The sequence below is a fragment of the Nicotiana tomentosiformis genome, chromosome 8, assembly GCF_000390325.3.
Source record: "Nicotiana tomentosiformis chromosome 8, ASM39032v3, whole genome shotgun sequence".
Lineage (NCBI taxonomy): Eukaryota > Viridiplantae > Streptophyta > Magnoliopsida > Solanales > Solanaceae > Nicotiana > Nicotiana tomentosiformis.
In genome coordinates this window covers 136,521,657-136,540,557 of record NC_090819.1, presented here as the reverse complement: position 1 = coordinate 136,540,557, position 18,901 = coordinate 136,521,657, and the positions used below count along the sequence as shown (strand labels likewise).

The window sequence follows — 18,901 nt, the reverse complement described above, 5'->3', positions numbered from 1 at the left end:
CGAGGATTCACCTACGTTTCCCGCTTTTTCCGCAGGGGTGATTCGGGAAGCTCAAGCTCTGGGAGCCCTAGATGTAGACAGGCCTCACGATGAAGAAGATCCATTTCGTGACCTGTTTACCGGTATCGAGGACGTTGCCGGTGCCGGTGATGAATCCGATCTTTTTCACGGTTTGCGACAGACTTTGAATTAGGTGAGCCTTTAAAAATCTTTTTGTTGGTACTACCTTTATGTTCGTTTTTCATTAACTTCGCTTCTTGTTTCTTTGTAGGTTACGATAGTCCATCAAGAACAATGTTCTCATTCCCAGAATGAGCTGCATCGATACGCGGCTGACCTAACCGCGCTACTAACGAGAAGAACTCCCTTAGACTTTCCTTAGGGCAGAGAGAGAAGGAAATAAAAGACCTCCGAGCTGAGCTGGACAAGGCTTATCGAGATCAGAATGATTTGTCTGAGCAGGTAATGATGCTTTTGAAAACCTATGGGTTCGATACCGGAACGATAGCTAACATTTCGGTCTCTCAGCTGCAGCAAAAAATCGATATGATAAGGAAGCTTCATGAGGAGTTCGACGTGATAAGGATGGAATCCTTGCGGTGGAAAGAAGGTATGGACCTCTTTGCTGCAGTAAAAGAGACTGCTCGAGCCTAGTTATCGTAGTCTGAAACCCAACTTCAGAAAATGAAGGAAAAAGGCATGGTTCAAGCAAGAAGAATTGAGGAGCTTGAGGCTCGGTTGGCCTCTGTACTCGCCAAGGCCGAATCTGATGCTAAAAAGGCAAATGCCGATGCGGATGTGCTCGTGTCTATCTATTGGGCCGATGCTGAAGCTGCCCAAGTCCAGGCAAGAGAGGCAGCCAAATTCGCCGATGGTCGAGCGCATTGGGTCGCCGAACTTGCTAAGTACCGATCGAGAAGGGAAACTCTTGAGGAGATTCATGCTCGCGGCTTCGATCTCACAGAAGAGATAAAAAGGGCAAAAGAACTCGAAGCTGATGCTGAAGCTATGGTTTCCGATGATGATGACGATGGCAATGGGAGCAATAGCGGATTCGAAAATGGGGGGGAACCTGATAAAGAAGTGACCGCTCCCGGTTGAAAATTTAGTTCTTAGTTTTTACTTTGTAATCACCCATGCAGATAAATTTGTGTATATGCATATCTCCCCTTTTGCCGACTCGTTTTTGTTTTTGTTTCATGTGTTGTGGGGACTTTATTCGCCTTATGAATGTTTCCATAATGTTTTAAACCACTTAATCAAATTTGGACCTCGTAGTCTCTGCAACCAAGCGAGCGTTTATTCAAACTTGGGGCAATGTAGCCCTTTAGGATTATTAGTTGTCAACGATTCGATCTTGAAGAAATATAGCTCGTGGGCGTGATGGTCGAGTGAGTGTTTTGCTCGCACTCGAATTAATGTAGACCGTAGGATTTAACGGTCGTGCGAGTGTTTTCCCGAATTCAAAAATAAAAAATAGCTCGTAGGCTTGGTCGAGTGAATGATTCGAACTCGAATTAATGTAGCCCGTAGGCTTAATGGTCGAGTGAGCGTTTGCTCGAACTCAAAATAAAAAATAGCCCGTGGTCTTGGTCGAGTGAATGATTCGAACTCGAATTAATGTAGCCCGTAGGCTTGGTCAAGTGAATGATTCAAACTTGAATTAATGTAGCCCGTAGGCTTAATGGTCGAGTGAGTGTTTGCTCGAACTCAAAAAAATATAGATCGTAGGCTTGGTCGAGTGAATGATTCGAACTCGAATTAATGTAACCCGTAGGATTAATGGTCGAGTGAGTGTTTGCTCGAATTCGAAATAAAAAATAGCCCATAGTCTTGGTCGAGTGAATGATTTGAACTCGAATTAATGTAGCCCGTAGGCTTAATAGTCGAGTGAGTGTTTGCTCGAACTCGAAAATAAAAAATAGCCGGTAGGCTTGGTTGAGTGAATGATTCAGACTCGAATTAATGTAGCCCGTAGGCTTAATGGTCGGGTGAGTGTTTCCTCGAACTAGAAAAAATAAAAAATAGCCCGTAGGATTAATGGTCGAGTGAATGAATCGAACTCGAATTAATGTATCCCGTAGGCTTAATGGTCGAATTGTATCTTAATTCTTCGCACGTTATTACACGCCTGGGTTCAGGCCAATCTATATGAGCATGTCTCGCTTCGACCATTTGGCTCTTTACAGTTTTCCTATTGGGACCCTCTTGCTTTGAAATAACTCTCTTGCGGGACCTCAGATATTGTTATAAATGCTGCACGACCAATGGTTGCCTCATTAAAAACCTTACCGAAAAACCCATTTGGGATAAAACCGGTCTAATGGAAAAAGAGTGCAACGCGTGCTTTCTGGCGAGAGATCCGTCCCTTATTCGGACTTCTACAAGGGGCAGTTTCGAGATATAAACGAATATGGAAAGGTTGTACCTTAACAGTAGTACCATTTTAGATGTGATACATTCTAGTTGCTTGATAACTGTTTGCCATTTATAATGTTGATCCTATACGACCCCTTTCCGGAGTCCTCGAGTACCTGATATGGTCCTTCCCAATTCGGTCCTAGCTTCCATTCATTCGGATTTCGGGTATTGATGGTAATTTTGTTCAACACTAAGTCCCCAGGCTTGAAATGGCGGAGCTTGGTTCTTCGATTATAATACCTTTCGATTCGCTTCTTTTGGGCGGCCATTCGGACGAGGGCAGCTTCTCGCCTTTCGTCCGATAGTTCGAGGCTTGTATTCATAGCCACGTTATTTGATTCTTCCATCAAGAATCGAAATATGGCACTGGGTTCACCAACCTCGACTGGCATCAATGCTTCGGATGCATATACTAAGGAGAACGGGGTCCCCCCCGTACTGTATTTTGACGTTGTCTGATATGCCCAAAGGACTTCGGGCAGGATTTCTCTCCATCTCCCTTTAGCGTCATTCAACCTCTTCTTTAAGTTTTGAATGACAGTTTTATTTGTTGATTCGGCCTACCCATTCCTACTGGGGTGGTATGGCGTCGACAATATCCTTCTTATCTTGTGATCTTCGAGGAATCTTGTTACTTTGCCGCCAACGAATTATTTTCCATTGTCACATACTATTTCGGTGGGTATCCCGAACCGGCATATGATATGATCCAAAATAAAGTCTATAACTTCTTTCTCTCTTCATTTCTCGAACGCCTGCGCTTCAACACATTTAAAAAAATAGTCAGTCATAAATAAAATGAATTTGGCTTTACTTGGGGTCGATGGCAAAGGGCCGACGATATCCATTCCCCATTTCATGAATGGCCACGGGGATAGGACCGAGTGGAGTTGTTCTCCGAGATGGTGGATCATCGGTACAAACCTTTGACATTTATCACATTTACGAACAAATTCCTTCGTCTCTTTGCCCATATCGATCCAATAATACCCTGATCTGATTATGTTTTGGACTAATGTGTCAGCTCCAGAGTGATTCCCGCAAGTACCCTCATGCACTTCCCGTAGGACGTAATCGACATCCCCCGGACCCAAGCATACCGCCAACGGTCCATCAAATGTTCTTCCGTCCACTGTTTTGTGTGAAGCCAGAGTGAATCGAGCAGCTTTGGTCCGTAGGGTTCTGGAATCTTTAGGGTCCAATGGGAGTTTTCCGTTTTTCAAATATTCGATATACTTGTTTCTCCAATACAGGTTAAGCTTGTAGAATTTATTTCGGCGTGACCTTCTTCGATTACCGATCTCGAAAGTTGAACAACATTCCCCGAGCCCGTATCATCTACCTTGACCGAAGACCCCAAATTCGCCAGTGCGTCGGCCTCATTATTCTGTTCCCGTGGTACATGCCGTAAAGCCCATTATTTGAAATGGCGCAAAGTGATAAGCAATTTATCTAAATACCTCTGCATTCTACCTTCTCGAACTTCGAAGGTTTTGTTTACTTGACTCACCACTAGCAAGGAGTCGCAACTGGCTTCAATGATTTCTGCTCCCAAATTTCTAGCTAGCTCGAGACCTGCAATCATGGCTTCATACTCGGCCTCGTTGTTAGTCAACCTGATAGTTTTAATTGATTGCCTAATAATGCCACCCGTGGGTGGTTTCAAAACTATGCCCAGCCCGGACCCCTTTACGTTCGAAGCCCTATCCGTAAAAAGGATCCATACCCCCGATGATGTACCTGATTTCAATAGTTCTTTTTCCACTTCGAGTACGAGGGCTGGTGTGAAATCGGCCACGAAGTCTGCTAAAACTTGAGACTTGATGGCCGTGCGGGGTTGATATTCGATATCGTACCCACTGAGTTCAACGGCCTATTTGGCCAGTCGGCCTGATAACTCGGGTTTGTGCAAAATATTACGAAGTGGGTAAGTGGACAATACACATATGGGATGACATTTGAAGTATGGCCTTAACTTCCTCGAGGCACTTATCAGTGCAAGCGCCAACCTTTCTAGGAGCGGATATCTAGTTTCCGCCTCTCCTAAGGTTTGACTCGTATAATAAATGGGGAATTGCGTACCTTGCTCCTCTCGAACTAGGACACCGCTTACGGTGACTTCCGATACTGCCAAGTACAAACAAAGTTTCTCGTCCATTTTTGGAGTGTGAAGCAGTGGTGCGCTTGATAGGTATCGCTTTAGTTCTTCTAATGCTTGTTGGTACTCCGGGGTCCAAGAAAAATCGTTCTACTTTTTGAGTAGAGAGAAAACTTTATGACTTCGATCAGATGATCTCGAGATGAACCGGCTTAAGGCGGCGATCCGACCCGTTAGTCTTTGGACGACCTTCACGCTGTTTACGACGATGATGTCTTCAACGACCTTGATTTTATCGTGGTTAATCTCTATTCCCTGATGTAATACCATGAAGCCAAGGAACTTGCCCGAACCGACCCCGAAGGCACATTTTTCGGGATTGAGTTTCATTTTGTATTTCCTTAGAATCTCGAACGTTTCCTGCAAATGAATTAAATGGTCCTCTGCGCGTAGGGACTTGACTAACATGTCATCAGTATAAACTTCCATTGATTTTCCTATTTGTTCTTCGTATATTTTGTTCACTAGGTGTTGGTAGGTGGCCCCTACGTTTTTTAGCCCGAAGGGCATCACATTATAACAATACGTTCCATATTTGGTGACAAATGAGGTTTTTTCCTGGTCCTCCGGGTTCATCTATATTTGATTATACCCGGAATAGGCATCGAGAAAAGTGAGGATCTCGTGGCCGGTCGTGGAATCGATTATGTGATCGATGTTGGGCAACAGAAAGGAATATTTGGGGCATGCTTTGTTCAAATCCTTATAGTCCACACACATTCTAAGTTTGTCCCCCTTTTTAGGGACTACAACTACGTTGGCTAACCATTCGAGTTATTTTACCTCCCGAATGGACCCTACTTTGAGAAGTTTGGTTACCTCGTCCTTTATGAATGCGTTCTTTCTATCAGACTGGGGTCTTGTTTTTTGCTTCACCGGTCTGAACCTGGGGTCCAAACTTAGCTGATGCATCGTTATGTCCGGCGGGATCCCTGTTATATCTAAATGGGACCATGCAAAACAATCGATGTTATTGATAAGAAATTAAACGGGTTTCTTCCTGAGTTCAGGGCTCAACCCTATTCCCAAGTATACCTTTCGCTCGGGCCAACACTCGATTAATATGACTTGCTCTAGCTCCTCGATCGTCGATTTTATGGCATTGGAGTCATCGGGAATCATGAAAGATCGAGGGATCCTTTGGTCTCTATCTTCTTCGATTTTCTGGTTATCTGGCTGGGTTGAAGCCGATGTCTGTGATTGCTATTTGGTGTCCGATTATCCTTCCGGGCCCAATCCTTTACTCGGCGAAAGTGAGGACACTGGTTTAGCTTCATCGACGACAAACATTTCTTTCGCGGCTGGTTGTTCTTCGTACACCATTTTGACACCTCCCGACATCGAAAATTTGAGGACCTGGTGTAGGGTCGAAGGCACAACTCTCATGTTGTGGATCCATGGACTTCCGAAAAGGGCTTTATACCTCATATCGTCTTCGATCACGTGAAACTTTGTTTCCTGGACGGTTCCGACCACATTTAGACTATATCCCCTTTAGTGGTTTCGCATGCCATATTGAACCCGTTTAGGACCAGAGTTGCAGGTGCGATCTGATCCTGCAGGCCGAGCTGCTCCACTACCTTCAATCAGATGATGTTGGCCGAGCTACCTAGATCGATTAACACACGCTTAATTTTAGTTTTATTTACGAGTACGGATATTCCCAGCACATCGTTGTGAGGTTGGATGACCCCCTATGCATCTTCATCACCAAAGGACAGAGTCCCAATGGGTGCGTAATCTTGAGTCCGAGATCGCTTTTCCTTCACCATCGATGTTTTAGTGCGTTTAAGCATTGGTCCCCGGGGGGTATCGATGCCGCCGATGATCATGTGGATAACGTGAAGTGGTTCTTCTTGCTCGTTTTGCTTGCTGAAATCCTTACTTCTAAAATGGCTCTTTGTCCTATCACTCAGAAACTCCCGAAGGTGCCCTTTGTTAAATAGGCGAGCTATTTCCTCTCTTAGTTACTTGCAATCTTCCGTTATGTGGCCATGGGTACCATGATATTCGTACGTTTTATTGGGATTTCTTCGGACATGATCGGTCTGTATTGGTCGAGGCCATGTAGTGTCTTCGATGCGTCCGATGGCCGACATGAGAGCGGATGCACCAACGCTGAAGTTATATTCTGATAATCGAGGTGCTTCTATAGACTCGACATATTTATCGAAGCCGCTCTTACTCATAAGCCCCCGAGAATTTTGTCCCCGATCAGTTCTTTGATTGTTCCGAACTGCGTTGCTTGCTAAACCGTTGTTCGTCCGATCTGCGACGTATGGTCGATATCGGTCTCTGTTTGACCTTTGTTCTCTGTTGATCTGCTTTTGATTAATAACTGTCTTATTCTGATGAACAGGTCCGTACGGGCCCCCCGATTGATCATCCTTGACCCTAATTTTTGATTGATATCGGTTGTGCACATCTGCCCAAGTTACCGCTGGATACTCGATCTAATTTTGTTTCAGCCGATGTGATGCTGTCAAACTTAGCTCGTTCAACCCTTGGGTGAAAGCTTGTACGGCCCAATCGTCTGTGACCGGGGGTAATTCCATGCGTTCCATTTGAAATCGGGATACGAATTCCCTCAGCATTTCTCCCTACCTTTGCTTTACTTTGAAGAGGTCTAATTTTCTCGTTGCAACCTTTATGGCACCAGCATGTGCTTTTACGAATGAATCTGCTAACATGGCAAAAGAATCGATAGAATTCGGCGTTAAATTGTGGTACCAGATCATAGCTCCTTTCGAGAGGGTCTCCCCAAACTTTTTCAAGAGCACGGATTCGATCTCATCGTCTTCCAAATCGTTGCCTTTTATGGCACATGTGTAAGAGGTGACATGTTCGTTAGGATCGGTCGTACCGTTATATTTGGGAATTTCGTGCATACAGAATTTTTTGGGGATTGGCTTCGGTGCCACACTCGACGGAAAAGGCTTTTGTATGAATTATTTTGAATCAAGCCCTTTTATCATTGGTGGAGCCCCTGGGATTTGGTCGACCCTGGCATTGTACGTTTCCACCATCTTGTCATTGGCTTCCACTCATTTTGTGAGTTCTTCGAGCAATTTAGTAATTCCGGGAGTAGTCCCCGATTCTTGCTCGTTAGATTTCACTATGGCAGGCTCTGTTCTGGGGGTGATTTCTCGAAGTGGATTGGAAACCGGCCTGCTTTGTGCATGGGTTTGGCTATATAGCTGAGCTATCCCTACTTTCTGGGCTTGCAACATCTCGAAGATCATGTGTAAGCTTGCCCCAATTTCCCCTCGGCTTTGGGTGTCTTGGGATACGGATCGAGCACCTCCCTGAATGCTTCTTTCTTGTTCGGAACGCTGGTTCGCTTCCAAAGCAATTTGTGAATTGACATCGAGTGGTACTTCGGCTCGAATCTCGGGTACTTTGATTCGAGCCTTGGGTGGTGCCAAGTTGTTGGTTTCATCTTGAAGGCCGGCTTCATAACCGGTCGGTGAAGCCATTCGATCAGTGGCCATTCGTAGCTGACCCTGGATTGAAGATGTTTTCGGAAAAAAGTGACCACTATTATCCTCGGCCCCACGGTGGGCGCCAAACTGTTTACCCCAAAAATGGATAGAGTTGAATTTATATGCAGTTCCGAAGATATGTGGTGCAACTTAATACAAAATGCAAGGATAAATAAAATATGAATATAGATTGGAGAGAATGTAATCTAGACAAGGCAATCAAGAATAATGAACCTTAGGATTTAACAAATAGAATCAATCTAAGAAACTAGAATCGCCACTCTTTCTTGTAGAGGAATATAATACTTTCATTATAATATAAATCTCAGAAAAAATATATCTGTCCCTTACAGAAATGATAACCAACCCTTTTATAGTGGAGGGATTCGGCTCCAAGCATAATAAAATAAACATTCAATGGGAGACTCATGATAAATCAGCTTTTTCATATTTTCTGCCAAGATTTCCTCTAGTGGGATTGCAACGGCTTGTGTTTGCGAGCTCGATCTTGCTTAGAATCCTCGATTTTGGTTCGAGCTTGATTTCGGCTCGAACTTGTGATCTTGGTTCGAGCCCGATCCTGGTTCGAGCCCTCGAATTGATTCCAGGTCAATGTAGGTTGATTTTTGGATTATCAGCACGATAGATCTACCCACGTCATGGTTCAATTCTTGTTTGAGTTTGATTATGATATCGATCGCGACACGGACCGGCCTCCCCGGGTTCGAGGTTAGTTCGAGCCCCCTTCGGAATCTTATTTCGATACACCACCCTTCGAACCATACCGGATATGTTAAGACTGAAATCTATTTCGACTGTATACAACTTCATTAGTTCATTGGTTACAAATGCAAAGTTAAACATAAATAGTCATATACATCCGTCTAATATTATAGTGTCATTTTTTATGTTACTTCTTTTTCCTTTCAAGTGAGGGAAACTTTTCAATTTTCATTTTTCCTCATCAATTTTTTCTCTTGTTCGTATGTATAATGATCAATTATCAGTAATTTCCCCGTTATGTTATGTAATTGTGATGATATGTGAATGAAGTATAAATATATAATTTTCTTAATAAACTTTTCCGACTGCTGCTTTGTATGTGGTGTCAGCTAACTGAAGAAATTGTGATAATCAACAAAGAAATCCCTAATTTGATAATGCCATAACAGAGTTGAGAGAGAAAAGAAGGAGCTGAAGTTTGTATTTCAGGAAAAGAGAAAGAAAGTAAAGTGTTACATTGAGCTAACCACCTACATATAGACAACTCATTCCACTAACTTCCTAACTAACTCCCACGTGTACACATACATACTATTAACAGGTTGATATAGTAATATCCTACTATTGTACACTAACACCTCATGTAATTCCTAATTCATCACTCCCCATCAAGCTGGTGGGTGCAAAGACATTGAGCACTCCCAGTTTGCCGACTAGATACTCATGTTGTGGTCTTCCAAATCTTTTAGTTAGAACATCTGCTAGCTGCTCCTTTAAAGGAATATACTGAGTCTTCACCAACACTTTTTGTAGATTTTGTCTAATAAAATAACAGTCGATCTCTATATGTTTTGTTCTTTCGTGAACATTGGATTTGTTGCTATTTGAATAGCAACCCTGCTATCACTATGCACATGTACTGGCAGTTTCACTTATGTTCCTAATTCCTTCAGCAATGCTGTCAGCCAAACAACTTTTGAGACTGCACTGGCCATGCTTTTGTATTCAGCTTCAGCTGAGCTTTTAGAGACAGTTTTTGTTTCTTGGATTTTCATGAAACTAAAGACTCTCCATACTTAATTAGATATCCTGACACTGACTTCCTAGTGTTAGGACATGAGGCCCAATTAGCATCGCAAAATATATTGATCTCATTTGAACTTTGACTGCTCAATAAGATCCCTAGTCCTGGTTCCCCTTTGATGTGCTTTACCACTCTTATAGCTGCATCCCAATGAGACTTCTTTGGTTGTTGCTTGAATTGGCTAAGAGTTTGTACTGAGAATGCAATGTCTGGTCTGGACATAGTCAGGTATACTAGCTTTCCAATTAGCTTCTGATATTGGCCTGCATCTTTCAACATTTGATCTCCTGTTGTGCCCATTAACTGGTCCAGTTCAAGAACTGTCAGCTTGACATTTGTCTCTAATGGAGTTCAGGCTGGTTTTCCTCCACTTAATCCCAAATATGATATTATTTCTAGTGCATATTTTCTTTGATTGATCAAAATACCCTTGTTGGACTTGCTGAACTCCATGCCAAGAAAAAACTTCAATTCACTTAAGTCTTTAATCTTGAAGGCCTGCTGTAAGAAGGCTTTGGTGGCTTCAATCAACTGCAAGTTGTTTCCTATAACTAACATGTCATCTACATATATTAGTATTACCACTATATTTGCTCCATTTCTCTTAATGAATAATGAGTTATCTAGGTTGCTTTGTTTGAACTCAGCCTCCAATAAAGCCTCTGTCAACTTTAAGTTTCATTGTGTGCTTGCTTGTTTCAGACAATAGAGAGATTTTACAAGTCGACATACCAATCCATGCGAGCACGTGATTTTTGCCCGACTAAAAATATTCCTACAAAATCCACAAAAAATAGGGTTTTCTAATTGTTTTAATTCTTATAGAATTTTTAGGAATTTCTTGTTAATTTTGTTTGCATTTAGTTGCATATTTAAAATTATAAAAAAATACCAAAAATGTCTAAAGTATTCATTGCATAGCATTTTAGGTATTAATTGCATTTAGGATTTAATTACATGAGTTAATTGCATTATTAAACAAAAATAAAAAATGGTCATTTTTACATATTTCGCTTTTAGTTTTAAAATTAGTATTTTCCTTTAATTAGTTTAAGTTAATTAATTATTTTACTGTTAGAAATAGATAATTAATTGAATTCGACAATTTAGATTGATGTAGGACTTAATTTAGGTTTTTAATTAATTTTATTAGAAATTTAAAAAAAGAAAAGGAAAAAAAATAGAAAGAGCTTCATCTCAAACTGGGCCAAAAGCCTCTTAGTGGCCCAAAATCCCCTCCCCTCCGTGAGGCCCAACTCCCCTTTACCTAGCCCAGTCCCGTTACTAACCCAAACGATCCAGTTTAAGCACTAAACAACAACGTTTATTAACGTTTAATCTCAGTCGTCGATTGCCTCATCATGTAACGGTGCCGAACTCTCCACCCCTTTCCCTTAAATCTGTCCAAACAGACCCCTCCCCCAAACCCTAGAAACTGACCCTCCCCGTCATCTCTCATCTCTCATCATCACTCCCTCAGAACCTTAGCCACCCTAGAAATTATCGCCGACGGCTCGCCTCCAAACACGTCCAAAACTTCACCAGACAACTACCACATTCTCCTCATCTCATATCTCCGTTCAATTTCACCAAAACCCCCACCAAAATTAGCGAATTTTAGATCCAAAATTCCAGAAAAACCCTAGTCCGGCTTGTTTCAAATTGCTTTGGTATTTTCGTTCGTTTTGGTTCGAGACTCAAAGGAATTGAGTGCTCTTGATGAGAGCAATTGTTTTAGGTTGGTTTCGATCCATTTTGAAGTTACCGGAGTCCGGTCTATTCATCGTTCGCGACTAGAGTTCATCACTCCCGTTGCTCGTCGGTTTGTTTCGTTCATTCATTTCTTTAGGGTTTAAATTAGTATTATTTTTCCTCATTTGTTCTTGCTCTATTTTTTCTTTCTCCCTTTCTTTTGTTTTCAGTTCGTTAATTAAACTTCGCTGTTAATTGCATGCTCAATTAGTTTAACTAATAAACTGATTTAGATTAATTAAAAGTTAAGTATTCAGTAAAATCTCTGATTATAATTTAAATTCAAAATATGACATTTGCTGTGGGTTTTTCCTTATTGAAGGTGGACTGGGCTTGTCTTGGGCCACTTGGCCATGGAATTTGGCCCGGACCCAATAAGAAGCTTCTAGAAAAGGATTAAAGTGCAATAAAATGAAAGAACTAGGTCAAATTGGGGGGTTTAAAAGAGTGAATTTTCAGAAATTAAAAGGGTGGAAAATGAGAAAAAACTCTAGAAAGGGACAACTGTCCATTTTACTGTTGCAAAACAATTTCCTGATTTTTAGAGAGCTGGCAGAATATTCTCACACTCCCTATCCCTCACATATAGCACATGCTCATATTCTATAAAGGGACTCCTCCTCTCACTTTACAGAGGAGGATAATTGTTTTTCTACACATTCACTCTCAAAAGCATACAGGCTCAGACAGAAAAAGAGCCTCTCACTTTACAGAGGAGGATAATTGTTTTTCTACACATTCACTCTCAAAAGCATACAGGCTCAGACAGAAAAAGAGAAAGTAGCTAGAAAGTTCAGGTTTTAGGTTTGAAAATACCAGAAATTAAAATCATAGAAAGAGTTTTCAAATTTGCATCTGTTTTCTGCTACATCTTTATACAAGTTCTATCTTCCTCAAAGGTGATTTTGGACTGAGATTTGAAGCTATTTTCTGCTGCTGTTCTTCTGACTGTTGTTTCTTCATTCCAATTTCAGAGATTTATTTTCTATTTTGTTTCTTTTGCTGTCCAGGTATACTCCTTTTGAACCTTGGGCTACAAATCGGATATGAAGATATGTGTGCTTTGAAATTAATGGAATCAGTCATTTTCAGCTGTTATTTATTGTGTTTTGTCAAGTTGTTTAATTCTTTTTCTTGCTAACCAGTATCATATTCTGTCTGTTATTAGTAGATCTAGACCCAAAATTGGTACATAAGTTTTCATGTAGTGTATAAATATGTTATGGTCTTAGTCTTTATACTGGATTCTCATCCAACGTTAAATGCTTAGCTTAGTAAATCGTTGTTCTGGAATTTGATATGCTTATGTTTATGATCCAAAGAACACACAGAATTCACTCTTTATTTTTTATTTCTACTCTCATCTCATACTAATTTTAAATAATATCTAGTTTTCTGGGTTGAGTTTGGAGATGTTATGTTATTGGTTTTCTATTGCTGCTTATATTTTGTTTTCTATGGCTGTTTGAGTTGAAAACTGGTTGTTTGCGCTGCTGTACTCATTCTACTGGTTTGAGCTATAGCTCCTAAAGATCATATTTCTCTACGTTATTCTGTTGCTGCTTGTAGCTAGTAGCTCTGTATTACTTCTGCAGAATTAGGTACACATACATCAACTTGTAATTCTTTTCTTTCATTAAAATGACTTGATTCATGAGATGAATGGTATTTCGAGGCTATTGTTATGTTTTCTGTCATCCACATGTAACGTGATGGTCAGCCTATTCTAAATTTGATAAAGCATGTTTAAATGTCTGTGATTGAATCGACTAAAGTTACATCTATAAGAAGCTGAATCATATGTATTTTCATTAGTTCATGAGCAATGACTGTTGTTTTAAGTCCTATTCGTTTGATCTAGTGCTATTGATTTCTTCTCTTATTAACTAACTAAAGTTGTAGTCTACGTGATTCATCATGGTAAAGGTTCGTGTATAATTTTATGTTAATTGGTGATATTGCCGATTGGAAGTTGATCTTATAATCATTTGGCTAAGCTTTTATTTTGATTGTTGGTTATACGCCATGAGATTGGTTTGCAAGGTTAGCCCAATGGCTATTCTTTGTAAATCAGGAGTGAAGGGAAAAGAAGCATATGGTCTAGAAAAGGCTATTTTTTTTAATTTTACGTATTCCCTAAAAGTTGGCAAATTCACCTATGTTCTCATTTACTTAGCTTTATTGTTAATATACAAACAAGATTAGGCTGTAGGATATTAAACCAAATGCTTTAAGCCTGGACCCACTAGAATGATGATTGACTATTATGTTCATTTCCATTTCTTGTGATAGTAATAGTTTAATCAATACACTTCTTTTCAATTTGTTAAAGTGTTTGGTTCGAACAAGTAGTTTCTCAATATATGCTTCATTCACAATTGTCCAATATCAATCTGAACGCTGAAATCCCTCTCGACATATAAAGTTCCTTGGCTGAATAAAATGACTAAGCCTTTACCTCAACAACTCTTTTCCATAACTCATGAACCTTACATTTAATCTCAAACATAGAGAATGAATAATATTCGAACATCGTAGTTTGCTTTAGGCGCGTAATTAAATCATCACAACTATGGGTACGGTTCCAGTGATGTAGTTGTGATACATAATTCCCAAAATTCGGGTGCACATTTCATGTGACTCGATCATCACTTCAAATATTAATAATAATAAACATGTTGTGAGTCGTGGGTACGATTCACGTGACACGATTCCTAATGTGTATAAAACAACGAGTGCGCGATATCGCGACTTGTTCAAATAAATTCCATAAATACTAAAAGTGGTTTTAAAGGTAAAATGCACAATAGGTTCAAAACATGTATTAAATCAGATAATTAGGCCAATTAATAATAGTTGAGCGACCGTGCTAAAACCACGAAACTCGGGAGTGCCTCACACCTTCTCTCGGGTTAACAGAATTTCTTACCCGGTCTTCTGTGTTCGCAGACCATAAACACGAGTCAATTTCCTCGATTTGGGATTCTAAAATAAACTGGTGAATTGGGACACCATAATAATTATTCCAAGTGGAAACTCTGAAATCAATAAATAATCCCATTTCGATTAATATCACTTAAATTGGAAAAACTCCCCTATCCCCTCGGGAAAAAAGAGGTGTGACAATCCAGACTCCCCCTGACTTGTAAGACCATATGGTAAGTGCATATAAACTTCATCATGTAAGTCACCTTGTAGAAATGTATTATATACATCTGGCTGGTGGACTGCCCAATTGTGCATTGCTACCAATGAAAGTATAGTTCTCACAGTGGTGATCTTCACTACAGGGGAGAAGGTCTCATTATAATCAAGACCCTTTATTTGATTGTAGCCTTTGGCTACTAACCGAGATTTGAATCTCTCCACATCACCATTGGCCTTGAGTTTGACTTTGTATACCCATTTACAAGCTATTGATGTCTTCCATTGAGGCAAAGGAACCAGTTCCCAAGTCTTGTTGTCTTGCAAGGCTTGAATTTCAGTTTGCATAGCCTCAACACATCTTGTATCCTTAGAATCTTTCTGAAAGGTTCTGGGCTCAACAATTGAAGAGAATACACCCAAATATGCCTGATAAGAAGGAGAAAGATTATCATATGAGATATAATTGTGGATGGGATATAAAATAGTGTTGACTCACTTCCTTGTGGTGACATAATATGTCAACCAGACAGGTTCTTTAGATTCCCTCTGTGTTATTCTTAGGGAATTAGGATGTGTTCTTACTACATGAGGGTCAGGGAAGGATGTGACAACCTCTAATGTGATAGCCTTTGAATAATTGATTATAGGAGAGATGCTTCCAGTGGTAGCATTAGGCTGTTCTTCTGTAGGTGAATCTTGTGCAATGCTGTCTGAATTATGCAAGTCCTCAATGCCATGGATAATGTCATCTACGTTGTCATATGGCACATGTAGCTGCTTAGTTGCAGCAATAGGGTCATCTGTATTTGCACCTTCAAAACCAAAATCATCATTAGTAGCATTGGGAATACAGAGTTTGATTTGTTTCTTAAGGTCATCATTTATAGATTGAAAAGGAAACACAGATTCCCTGAACACCACATCTCTATTGACAAAGAACTTGTGTCTATCCAAATCATAGAGGATATATCCCTTAGTGACACCAGAATACCCCCAAAAGACAGCCCTGATAGCTCTACTTGCAAACTTATCAGTCATGGGTAGTGCACTTGCAAAACATAAGCATCCTAGGGCTTTCAGATGAGAAATGGAAGACTTCCTTCCAAAGAACAATTCATATGGTGACTTACCATCAAGTGCCTGTGATGGTAGCCTGTTAATAACATATGTTGCAGCCAGGACACATTGTCCCCAGAATTTCATTGGGATATGGCCTTGAAACTTGAAAGCTCTTAAAACTTCAAGCAAGTGTTTGAGTTTTCTCTCAGCTACACTATTTTGCTGTGGTGTATAAACACATGTTTTTTGGTGAACTATTCCCATAGACTTACATAGATCTTGCATTGCTGAATTTATAAACTCTCAACCATTGTCAAACCTAATTGTCTGTACTATTCCATTGAATTGTGTTTGGACCATCTTAAGATATGACTTAAAAAAAATCATAACATCACTTTTAAATTGCAAGAGAAAGAGCGAGGTCACACGAGAGTAATCATCTACAATTGTGAGGAAGAATTTATTACCATCAAATGTTGGTGTACTGCAAGGCCCCCATACATCTAAGTGCAATAGTTAGAAAATTCTAGTGGTTTTAGTACTGCTTAATGGAAAAGGTTGTCTCACATGTCTAGCCATTAAGCATACATCATAACTATCTATTACAGATTTGCAATCCTCCAATTTATATCCCATAAGTTCCTTCATAGATCCTCCAGATGCATGTCCTAATCTTTTGTGCCATAGAGATATGTCCTCCTTTATTGACTGTACACTTAATCTTTTGACTGTTGGTGGTGTATTACTTTCAGCTTTAAGAGAAGCCTTTGGGACTAGCAAGTAAAATCCATCTTTCTCTCTACCAATCCCCCTCACTTTCCCATTTGAGAGGTCCTCGATTAGGCAAAAATCAGGATAAAAGGAGACAAATCAATGTAAGTCTCTTGTTATCTTTGATACTGAAAGTAGTTTGTATGCAAACTCATGAACATACAGTACATCTTGTACGTTCTCTATTTATGTGATTTTACAATTACCAACATGTGACACAATGGTACAATCTCCATTAGGCAAGTGAACTCTTTTGTCTCTAGTAGGGCTAATGTTCTTAACATTTGTTAACATTCCTAAATCAACTACCATATGGTTGGTTGCTCCTGTATCGATGTAATAACCCAACCAGTCATTTTGAGTGTTTACGCTCCTTTCAACTATTTGAAGTCTTGAATAACTTCCTACGAGGTATTATGACTTGTGTGAATTGTCGGTTTTGGTTTGAAGGCATTTCAGAGTTAGCTTGGAAGAATAAAATTTCATGTTGGAAGTTTAAGTTGAAATAATTAACCGGATGATGACTTATAAGTAAACAACCCCGGAATAGAGTTTTGAAGATTCTAATAGCTCCGTATGGTAATTTTGTACTTAGGAGCGTGTCCGAAAAATTATTTGGAGGTCCGTAGTGGATTTAGGTTTGAAATGACGAAAGTTGAATTTTTGGGAGGTTTGACCGGGGGGGTTGACTTTTTGAAATCGAAGTCAAAATTCGATACTGAAAATTTTATTACCTCCGTTATGTCATTTATGACTTGTGTGAAAAATTTGAGGCTAAGCGACTTGATTTGAACATGTTCCGACGTCGTTTGTGAAAACTTGAAATTTCAAAGTCATTAGGCTTGAATTCGGGTGTGATTCGTGGTTTTAGCGTTGTTTGAGGTGATTTGAGGGCTCGACTAAGTTTGTATGATATTTCAGTACTTGATGGTATGTTTGGTTGAGGTCCTGGGGGCTCGGGTGAGGGGGGAGGGTTAACGAGTCATTTTTGGCCTTGGTAAGATTGCTCATATATGTTCACACATTCTTCTGATTTCCTCTTTCGCGTTCGCGAGTGGCCCCTCGCATTCGCGAAGAGTGTTTTATAGGTGTGAGATTTTGTTCTTCGCGTTCGCGAAGGGGAGGTCGCAAACGCGAAGGTATGGTCGGTGTGTGCATCGCGAATGCGGGAGTGGTGTCACGTTCGCGAAGAGGAGTTAGGCAATTGGGGACCCCATGTCGTTGTTCTACGCGTTCGCGAGGTTGTGGTAGCGTTCGCGTTCACGAAGGTCTGAGCTGGTAAAGCTTCGCGTTTACGTAGGGTGAGATTGGTAAAGCTTCGCGCTTGCGAAGCCATGGTCGCGTTCGCGAAGGGATAAACTCTAGGCAGTTGTATTGGGCTTCGCGAACGCGAAGAAGTGAGGTATGGAAAGAAAGTTTAAGTTTAGTCCCATTTTCTATTTTTAACAATTTGGAGTTCGGATTGAGGCGATTTTTGAGAGATTTTAAGAGAAAACAACGTGGTAAGTGTTCTTAACTCAATATTGGTTAAATTACTCGAATCCATGGTTATTGTTATCATTTAATTGGTGAATTAAGTTGGAAAAGTTTGAAAACCCTCTTGGATAAATTTGAGGATTTGAAGGTCGAATTGTTATCGGAATTTAGTAATTTTGGTATGGTTAGATTCGTGGTTAAATGGGCGTTCATATTTTGTAATTTTTGTCGAGTTGCGAGACGTCGGGCAATTTTTGGAGTTAAAATTCGAATTTTTATGAAAACATTATATTTTCATATGGAATTAATTCCAATAAATTTTATTAACTAAATTAAATTAATTGTGGCTAGATTCGAGGCGTTTGGAGGCAAATTCACGAGGCGAAGACATACCGGAGTAAAGGATTACACGGTTTGAGGTAAGCAACACTTCTAAACTTGGTTCTGAGGGTATGAATCCCCAAATTTGGTATGATATAAATATTTTGAAGGTGACACTCACAATAGGTGACGAGCATGTGGACGCGCACCAGAAAAATTGTATTTTGAATAAATCCTGTGCAGTTGTAAAGATTAAAGAATCATCTTATTATTTGAACATTTCCCCACGTGTTAGATAAATTGAGATGAGGATATTATTAAAGATCATGTTTAGGTAACGTGCCGATATTTTGGGACCCATGGGGTCGTATTGCGGTTGAATTAATTGTTTCAAAAAAAAATATACATTTCACACTCAGTCATATTCGTCAATTGTGTGGATATTTATGGGATCGAGCTGCGCGCTGCAGCAGGCCATATTGGCTTTATATATATTATTATTAAATG

General features: G+C 40.2%; 1 pseudogene; it reads right to left on the bottom strand.

Moving 5' to 3' along the window:
• Positions 1 to 9,423: 9,423 nt before the first annotated feature.
• LOC138898214 (uncharacterized) lies at positions 9,424 to 10,792 on the bottom strand (annotated as a pseudogene).
• Between the last annotated feature and the right edge of the window lie 8,109 nt (positions 10,793 to 18,901).